Here is a 9,454-nt window from a genome sequence, read left to right on the forward strand (position 1 = left end):
CAAAAGGAGTGCAGCTGTACTCTCCGCCGTATCATGATTCTCTCGTCTCTGGTTCCGAAAATGCCATTTATTTATGCACATTTATTTATTTGTGATTGTCATCCGCTTTTGTTTATTTGTTTGCTTTTAATTGGATCCTGAGCTGCGGGCAAACAAACAGAACAAACACTCGACAGACGAGAGACGAGAGGCGGGAGACGAGAGGCGGGAGACGACACTCATTCAACGTTGATTGAATAGTCAGTCGTCTGGCCAAATAATATACTATATTGTGGTACATATAATCGTATATTCCATTGTGCATGTGAGTGTGTTGTTTGGTGCATTGTCAAAGGTTCAGTTTTGGATGTGGAGCACACGAAAAACTGCGGGGGCACAAACACACCGAAGTTCAAGGAACTTTCAAACGAATTGTTCTTGATTTCATTGGACGGACCGCTGTTGTGGGAGGATGAATGATGAAATTTAAACATAAATTAAATGATTTGTTAGCACATTATATTCCATCAAATGATGGATGCTACCGCATGAGTTTTTCTTCATCTAAAGCGGAAAAATGCTTCATTTGATGGTAGACCCCAAATGTTTAGCATAGACCTGTTTCTAAGCCCATTCGTGCTTCCAATCACTAGATGAAATTATCTTTCATCTAGCCCTCTGGCAGGCGGGCAGGCAGGGCTTGCCTCGAGGTCGTATTTCATCTTGTACGAGGAGTAAATCCACTTCTGACATTTCCAAATGTGCCAATTTCCATTTCGCCCTGCAGCATTCTACGATAATGAGCTTCTCCACATCTCCACATCTGCTTGAAACACCCATTGGGGGGTGGGGGGAGGCTTTCCTGCTGTCACATTTCTAGTCCTCGAAATCTGTCTGCTGCTGGTTCTCCTTCAGGCTTCAGGCAAATTATTGATTTATGGCCACGCGTCGGCTGTCATTCCTCGAGATGCGAGGCACACGAGTGCAAGAGGCAGGGGCAGGGCAGGGGCTGGGCAGAAGTTGCATTGAAGTTGAGGTTGCAACTGGCAGCCGTGAAGGCGGGAATGGGAGGCAGAAGGCGTGACAAATACAAAGACAGCCAGAAAGGAAAAGGAGCTGTAAAGGAGGAGACAAAGAGACAAGGGACGAAGTAGAAGCAGAAAGAGGAGAGAGAGAGAAGACAAAACCGCGAATGAGTGCAGAAAGAATCAAAAGTTGAGTCAACTTTTAGTGGGAGAAGTCTCTCCCTCACCCCCTCTCTCTCTCTCTGTCTCTTACTTCTGTTTTCTCTCACTTGACTGCCGGGTTCTCAAGGTTCTCCGTCTTGGGGTTTGCCCGTTTACTGTACTTTTCCGTGAAGCTGCAAATGCAACGGAAGGAAGCCCTCAAGGAGAACCAACCCTTAGAAATGCAATCCAAGTGCAGCCACAAGCTTAAAGCCAAAAAGGATGCATAGCCAAAGAGAGACAGAGACAGAGACAGAGAGAGAGAGAGAGTAATAGAGAAAGGGGGAGGATAAGAGCAAGTGCAGAAAAAACACCGGTAAATGCAAGGAAATCGAATGAAAGAACCAGAAAATGAAGATGAGAGACAAGAGAGAAGAGAGCCGCCACGCAACTGTAAAAACTTTGCCTTCCCCTCCCACAGCCCCTCCTCCCTCTTCTTCCGCCACTCAGTTTCCTCTCTTTTCCACCACGCTTATCTGATAAATTGTCAAAAACTTACTTCCCGTAAACTTCTCCTTTTTTTGTTGGCTTTTTTAAAATAAATCACACAAAAAAACAGGGGTAAAATTCAGTGAAACAAAAGCTTCATCCACCCGATATTTCACCCCTCTATCAGCCCCTACTCCCAATTTCGAAGCCCATGAAAGCGCAATCTCCTACGCATACACCACCCCACCCCTCCCCACCCTCCACACACACACACACACACGCACACATGAGCAAACACTCCTCGCTTCCTGGCTTCTCAGGTGTGTGTGGGGGGGGGGGAGGGCAATCCAATAGATGGAGTCCGAATATTCAACATTTTCAAAGCTCAAAAATTGACAGGGAAATTATGTTTATTTTTAATCTGGCTAATATACACATTTTAGGGTCGGTTGGGGGCCAATTTTGACCCCAACCAAATGGGGTCAACTGGAAAAAGGAGGGCTGGGCCCAGAGTCAGGCAGGAGGAGCAGGGACCGTCCCAAATTAGCTTAATTAAGCAGCCATAAAGTTATAAACAGAAAGACAGACAGCAGCAGCACCTTCACATTGCGTGATAAAAGAGGAGGCCGAAGGAGATGTTCTGCAGAGGGGACGGCTAACGAGGAGGATGGGGAGTGGGCGATGGGGGCTTCTGTAGAAGATACCTTCGCTGAGAACAAACCTTGAAGGTGACGATGGATGGTGCAATTTACATTGTTAACTCCACGAGTGGGCGGAGGCATGCGGCATACGAATGGTCCAAGTCATGCAACTGCCATTCTTTTGCTTCATTCTGTTATTGCCTCATTTCGTGGTGCAAATGCTGCATTTGGAAGGTGGCTTTGGGTTACACAATTCCAACAGCAGCACCAGCTCATTGTCTCACATAGAGACAGAGAGGGGGGGAAGAGAGAGACAGAGAGAGAGAGAGAGAGGGTTAAGAGCTCTCTTTGAGATGTGGCTTAAACAAATGTATGTTAATGCCGAAGCGACACATAATGCCTGCTGCAGGCGCATATCGATCGGAGGCGGAGAGACTGAGTGGCTGAGTGGCTGCGAGGAGGAGGAGGAGGAGGAGGAGGCGGAGGAGGAGTGCTGCCTCAAGTGGTACAGTGCACCACCCACCCCCCACAAGCAGCAGCCAGCCGGCTGCCGCATGGTGCATGGTGTGTGGTTTATGTTATGTGATTTGAAAGCTCTCTTGCTGCTGGTGCTGCTGCTGCTGCTGCATGTTTTACTCCAATGTTTCACTCCGTTTTTTTTTTTTTTTTGCTTTTGTTTTTCGGCCGTGGGCCACGAAAAAACATTTCAAGTTTTTCAAAACGGGGAGTTTTTTTCTAGTGGACAAGAGTGCCCCCAAAAGTGGTTGCACGACGACCATGTGGCTCTGTTACAAGAGAGAGAGAGAGACAGAGAGAGATAGATAGACAGAGAGGGAGAGAGAGAGAGATAGAGAGAGGTGTGGGTTAACGAATGGCTGGGGGAGGGACAGCAGCTGGGGCTCCAAGTATCTTTTACTCTCATGCATAACGTATTCAAGAAGTTTCTTGGGAGAGAAATCTTGTAGGAATATTCCAAGTCTCTTAATCCTAAACAAATTCCAAAAACATGTAATTTTTGTATATTTCTGCTGTATAAGAAATGTGCCACAAATTCCACTTTAATATATAGAAACACATCCCTTAATCATTCTACAAACATTCCCCTCATTTAGAGCTAAAATTCGTAAGATAAGGTCTTGCCTCCTCTTCTCTGTTTGCCAAAATTAGCTGCAATCAAGGGGGGTTGGGGGGGGGTTCATTGAACCTATGCGCAAAGATCAAATTAAAACTAAACCGCAAATGGTCCCATTAAAGTCTCGCTAATATCGCTTTTCTTTAGACAATAAAAAAAAAACAACAACAACAGCAACAAAACCCCCGAAATGGCCTTAGGCCATGAATTGGGGAATGGAATCGTGATCATTGATCACCCGAAAGACCACGAAAGACCACGAAAGTCACGCAACGCACAATTTCGAGATTCCTTATATGGAGAATCCACAACAGCAGCAGCTGGAAAGAGATAAGAGATGAATAAATAAAAGCGACATTTTGCGCACATGTATGAAGGGGGTGGGGGAGGGGAATGGGAGACCCAAACGGCAACAGTTATTATAGCCTATTGCCATTACTATTGTTTCCAGTTTATGGGTTTCCATTGAAAAGCTGAACGAAAATGCCAGGCCAAATCCCAAGATCAGAGGCGAGCAACCCCAAAAAGAGAGAGAAAGAGAGAGCGAGAGAGAGAGAGAGTCAAGTCGTGTGCTAAACTTGCGCCAAATCAAGTGACGTAACAGTGGATAAAGTATAGAGCGAGAGAGAGAGGGAGAGGGGAAGGGGAAGGGAGAGGAGGCAGAGATATCGGATCATTGCCTAAACTTGATTTCAACAGCTGCGCGTGGGCCACCGAAAACGGAGACAAAACCATTCAGAATGCTATCAAATTTGCACTCCCTACTATTGGATACCCATTGATAATTGAGAATATGTTTGGATTTGAATGAAACACATGCTGAAATAAAGAACTTATTCCATATGCTTGGCATCCAATCGAATCCCATGAAATTCAAGCCAATTTTCTACCAATAATTCATTGAATCCCCTGCCTGTTACGTACCTCCCCAACGGCACATCACACCCATGTTGTCCCCCTACCACTGGGTGCAAAACATAAACAAGAGCTTTGGCGAGAGATCTGCAATCTCGATTTCGTTTGAAATAGCGGACCGGACTGAGACCGAAGCCGATGCCGATGCCGAAGCCAAGCCGAACGGATCTGTGACCTAAACAACTATTTACGAATATTTGTTGCTGCTTGCCGCCGCCTGCATTGCAAAAGCTTTTCCATAAATAATGCAAAAAATGTGAAACAATAAATCCAAGGCGCAGCTCATACAAATGGGCATAAAAGCCATTAGCATATAAATTCGAGATTTGGCTCGGAAATTAACGCATTTAAATGTTCAATCTGTCAACCGAATAGGATTCGATTTTATGTGTTTTCGTTAATTAAGAATAATTTCCTCAATAATTTGTGTGTGTGTCTGTCAGAGTATTCGAGTGTGTGTGTGCATGTGTGTTTGCGCATTTGACTAATTAATGTTATGTAAATGAAGCTAGCGTGGGCGAAAGTTTTATGTTTGAATGAAACGCGGCACAAATGTTGCGTGGATTTTACGAGTTTTAAAGTCAGCGGCAAATTAACGATGGGATTATTGTGTGCAGGCATCTACAAATTCAAAGATTTAAGAGAATAAACTATAAATAAACGGAGAACAAAAAAATACATCGAATAAAGGAGACAGAAGTCAAGGAAGGAGAATGGCTCCCTCTCGCTATATATTTTTCCATTCCTTATGGAGGAACAATCACTCTCTCTCTCTCTTAAATAGTCATTCCCTCTATCTGACTTCTTCTTCATCCATATGAGAGACTGCTAATCCACAAGGAAGCATTATGCATTTCCTCTCACCTGCTCTTGCAAGGAATCAGGATTATTCTCTCCATATCGCTCACGCAGTAGCTTTGGTAATTTAGCCATAAATCCTCCATCTTCCTTTGCCACTGCTTTCTACCCCCTAATCCCCTTCATCTGGCTTCCTTTCTTGGATCAGTCCCTACTTCCACTTACCCCACCCCCACACCTTAAGTCGCTCGCCCTCGCTCTCTGACTTCAAGCGCAAATGCAACTGTTTCTGCAAGACAAAGAAGGCAGCAGCACGTTGAGAGGGAGGCGAGGATGGAGAAGAAGGCAGCAGCAGGAGAAGAAGGAGACGGAAGACAAGGAGCAGCAGCAGCAGAACAGAACAAAAACAAAGTAAAGTCATTGAAAGAGGGTGGAACAAAGGGAGGAGGTGGAGTAAGAGGGGCAGCAGAGTAAAGTCATTGAAATAATATACTTTTTGTAACCAGAAATTCCGCAACTAAAAATAAACAAATGAGAAGAAGCTCAAGCGCACGCGACGCGTGGGAGAGGGGGACGACTGGTGAAATGTTATCCAAGAGAAGCAACAAAAGAAGGAGACGAAGCAGCAATAAAAGAACAGCAAAAGAACAAGAACAATGTGTTGTGTGGCCTCCGTAGCAATGAAAACAGAGTTGCCAGCAATATTTTTTTTATTGAGGAAATAGTACAAATGGAATCGAATGATGTTAGGGGAGGGCAGGGGGGAGATGAGTGGAGTGAAGTGAAGATATTTGCATATTGGCATAAATGGCGGCCATTGCGAAACAATTACGGATAAAAAGTAGCGATAAATGAGAACCCAGACGGGCAATAGCAACAACAGTAACAGCAACAGCGAAAGCGACTTATCACAGAGAACGAACCCACTCTCACATACAGAACCTAAGACAACAGCAAAGAAAAATAAAAGTCATTTGCCTCTTGTTTTGCTTGCATTGTTTGCACTGTGCTCGCCCAAGGTATATTCAGTATATGGGGTGTGACGATCGCAGATTTCCCTCGCATAATTCATATTTCGGGGGCAGAAAAACAAGCGGGTGAAAAAAAATGGTACACATTTATACAAATCGAAGATCGTGAGTACCTCACCTCACTGTATTCACACACCTTGTGCTAACCCGATCTACGTTCTCTTTTGCTGCAGTTTACCGATCAGCAACGGTTCTTTGCCATGGTATTTCCTGCTCACTTGCACCTACACACACAAACACACTCACACACGCTCACAAGGGCCTCCAAAAGCCTTGCACCGAAACCCGTTTTCGTTTTTGCGAGTTATTAAAAGCCATAAAAAAGGAGCCAATGCCAGATGGAGTGCCGTTTAACTGTTAAATGCTCTTGTGGTCAGGTTTGCCAGGTGTTTCAATCTTTTGGCCAGCTGTTGGCTGGCCTTTTTTTGGTTGGTTAAGGAGTGAAATATTGCAAATTAGAATTTTGGTGTTTTACATCTTTGCTTCTGCGCATTGCGAGGGACACGGACAGACAAACACACTCACACACGCATATACATATATGTATGTATGCCACCCCCTTTGTCGTTGCACACCTCAGTCGCGACGATGCACAAAAATGCCGCTACCCGATGATTGCCGGGTCGGCGGCGGCGTCGTCGGCTTTTGCTTGCCATTTTTATTTTTATTATATTTCTGCTTAAAATCCAACAATAAGATTGGTGTTGCACCTCTTCCCCTCTTACATTCACCACTCTCCCCTTCCTTCTTCGTCTCCTTCCTATTCCTATTCCTATTCCTCTTCCTGCTTATTGTTTTTGTTTGTATGTGTTTTTTGCGTATCACTTTATGTGTTCTGTTCTTTCGACTCCGGCGCAGCTTCGTTTTAGTTCTCTCTCTCTCTCGCTCTATTATACAGCAGCCGCAAGCCACCTTTTTATCCTCTTTTCTTTTTTATTAAATTTCTTTGCGCAAAAGGAGTGGCGTCCAGGATTTTTGCTATTCCCACTATCGCACACCCACAAAAACACACACAAACACACAGAAGCATATGCAAAAGATGAGAATGTCAGCGTCGGCGTCTCTCACTTTAAGTGCGTTTTCCTTTTGCCCCTTTTGCCACGCCAATTACATATTTTTGTACATCAGTTTTCCGGCACTTTTTGTTTTGCAATTTGTCGTTTTTGATTTACAGCTTACACTTTTATGGGGGGGGACTACTAAGGGGAATATTTTCCATTACCTTGCTGCAATAGTTAACTATTTTTGCCTACACAAAAATCCTTTTTCATTTAAAAAACGCGCACCGGACACAACTTTTATCTACAAATTCGATCAAGGCGACGCAGGCAGTTTCCGTTGTTTCATGATATATCGAACATTGAAATATATATTTTTGATATTTTCGGGGAAATATCAACAGACTTTTCGGAATTCAAAAAAAAATTCGGCACTATCCTTTTGTTTCATGGTCGCGGCGAAAAACGCACACAAGCACGGAGCATACCATAAATTTGTTTTTGTTTTTATCGTGTTTTTACCTTTGGTCAAAAACGAACGAACGGCCGGCTCAAAAAAAAAAGGTTAAAAGCTGCTCTCCACACTCTGATTAAGTTGTATTTACTTAATTCGACAACGACGCGCAGCAACCGCTCGGTTCAAAATAATTGGAAGCAGTGTGACCGCTGATTTGTCGATAAAATATACCCTCCGACTCTCAGAAATGCACCAAAATATACCGTCTCATTTTAAAAATATACCGTAAATATACTGACAAATTCAAGTTCTTTTATACATTTAGCTCGTTTTTGATATTCCGTCGAATATTACTAGTTAAATATGGACCGCAGCGCTGCCTACATAATTTTATACAATTAATGATTCAGTTTCCTACTTGACTGGTTTATTTTAAAGGCTTGCTTTTATTGGATCTTGTCTAAAAAAGGTTTTAGCAAGGAAGGTCAAACAAATAAAGGGAAAGAGAGAACTCGTTCCAATTGCTCAATTTTGATATTCCGTTAAATAATTCTGGCTAACTAAAACCTTAAGTTTTTCCCACGTAATTTTAGGCCATTGATGAATCAATTTTCTACTTAACTGGATAGTTTATAGGGTAACGCAAGTATGGGCCTTTGTATACCCTATTTCGATCATTAAATAAGAAAAGTCCAAGCTGTTTTTAGCCGTCAATTAATAAGGACAGAAGACAAAAAGCGGCAAAATATCGTTGAAATAGCCTTAAAACAGAGACTGACTATCTTCTGCATATATTGGATAACAAACATTTTCTCAATTCTATAATATCTTTTTTTCCAGGGTATGAAGAATGTTTCTCAATCCGCTTATTGTTGAGGAACAGTGCTCCTCGATTTCTCGGCACATGAGTCTAGCCCATACAAAGGCTGCCAGCAACATAAGACGTAAGAGCAACTCCCACAAAAAATGGAGCAAGTCCCACCAAACTTGAGCGCTAAATAGAAATTGTTTTAAAGTGACCGATATGCCGTAAATATACCAACGGCTCAATTTTGACCTACAAAATACCGAAAAGTATTAGAAATACCATAAGCGGTCACGCTGCTTTTTTGTCATCATATATGATATTGTCCTATCAAGCGATTTGAGGGGTGAGGTTCGTACGAACATTGCAATTTTCATTGGCTATTTTTGTCTGTTGTCCATGCCCTTTTCTATAGCCCATTCAAAATTGCGACTCATTTTTTCGTCGCAGGAGAGAGCACTTACCGATAAGAAATATACCGAAATAGATGTAAAAAAAAACGTAAATATTGTAACGAACCTTCTTTTTGTACTGATTGTAAATTCTTCTTGTAGATCCATGCCATCTTGCCACGATATATTTTTATTGGATTGTTTATAAACTTGAAGTTCAACAAGGAAGGTCAACAAAAATGGCCGTTTTACATGGCAACTACACGGTAACTACGCCACATAACTACGTAACTGCGCGCCAAACTGGATTTGTTTGAAAGTGAATAATTAAGGGGATTTGAATGAAATCCAATGGAATATATTCGATATATTTCATTTCTGATCGATTTTTTTGCCAGTTTTTCTAGAGCTGCAGAGTTTTAAGTGGCAATGGCCGGAAAACGCGTGAACATAAATTTCAAATGGAGACTTTTCACAATCTTTAATTCACTTTAATTTCAGAGCATGGTGCGAGCAGTCGAGTCGACTTGATTCATACTTATTTTTTCCACCGTTAAATCTTGAATTAATCATGAGTAGGGACCTTGAACTGCAACGTATTTTGGAAATATTAGACAATAATTCCAACAGTGATTACAAGTATAAGAACCT

At 42.7% G+C, this 9,454-nt stretch overlaps 1 protein-coding gene across 21 annotated transcripts in view; it reads right to left on the reverse strand.

Moving 5' to 3' along the window:
- Positions 1-7,843, reverse strand: part of Spn (protein phosphatase 1 regulatory subunit spinophilin) — a 60,561-nt gene extending 52,718 nt beyond the window's left edge. For 20 of the 21 annotated variants that reach the window (XM_015187970.2, XM_015187956.2, XM_033384363.1 and 17 more), the window contains exon 1: positions 7,374-7,843. The gene's annotated coding sequence lies outside the window, so the exon portion shown is untranslated. The remainder of the gene's footprint in view (positions 1-7,373) is intronic. The other variant, XM_015187961.2, reaches the window with a different exon arrangement.
- Positions 7,844-9,454: the final 1,611 nt, after the last annotated feature.

The sequence above is a fragment of the Drosophila pseudoobscura genome, chromosome X (assembly GCF_009870125.1).
Source record: "Drosophila pseudoobscura strain MV-25-SWS-2005 chromosome X, UCI_Dpse_MV25, whole genome shotgun sequence".
In the NCBI taxonomy this organism is placed as follows: Eukaryota; Metazoa; Arthropoda; class Insecta; order Diptera; family Drosophilidae; genus Drosophila; species Drosophila pseudoobscura.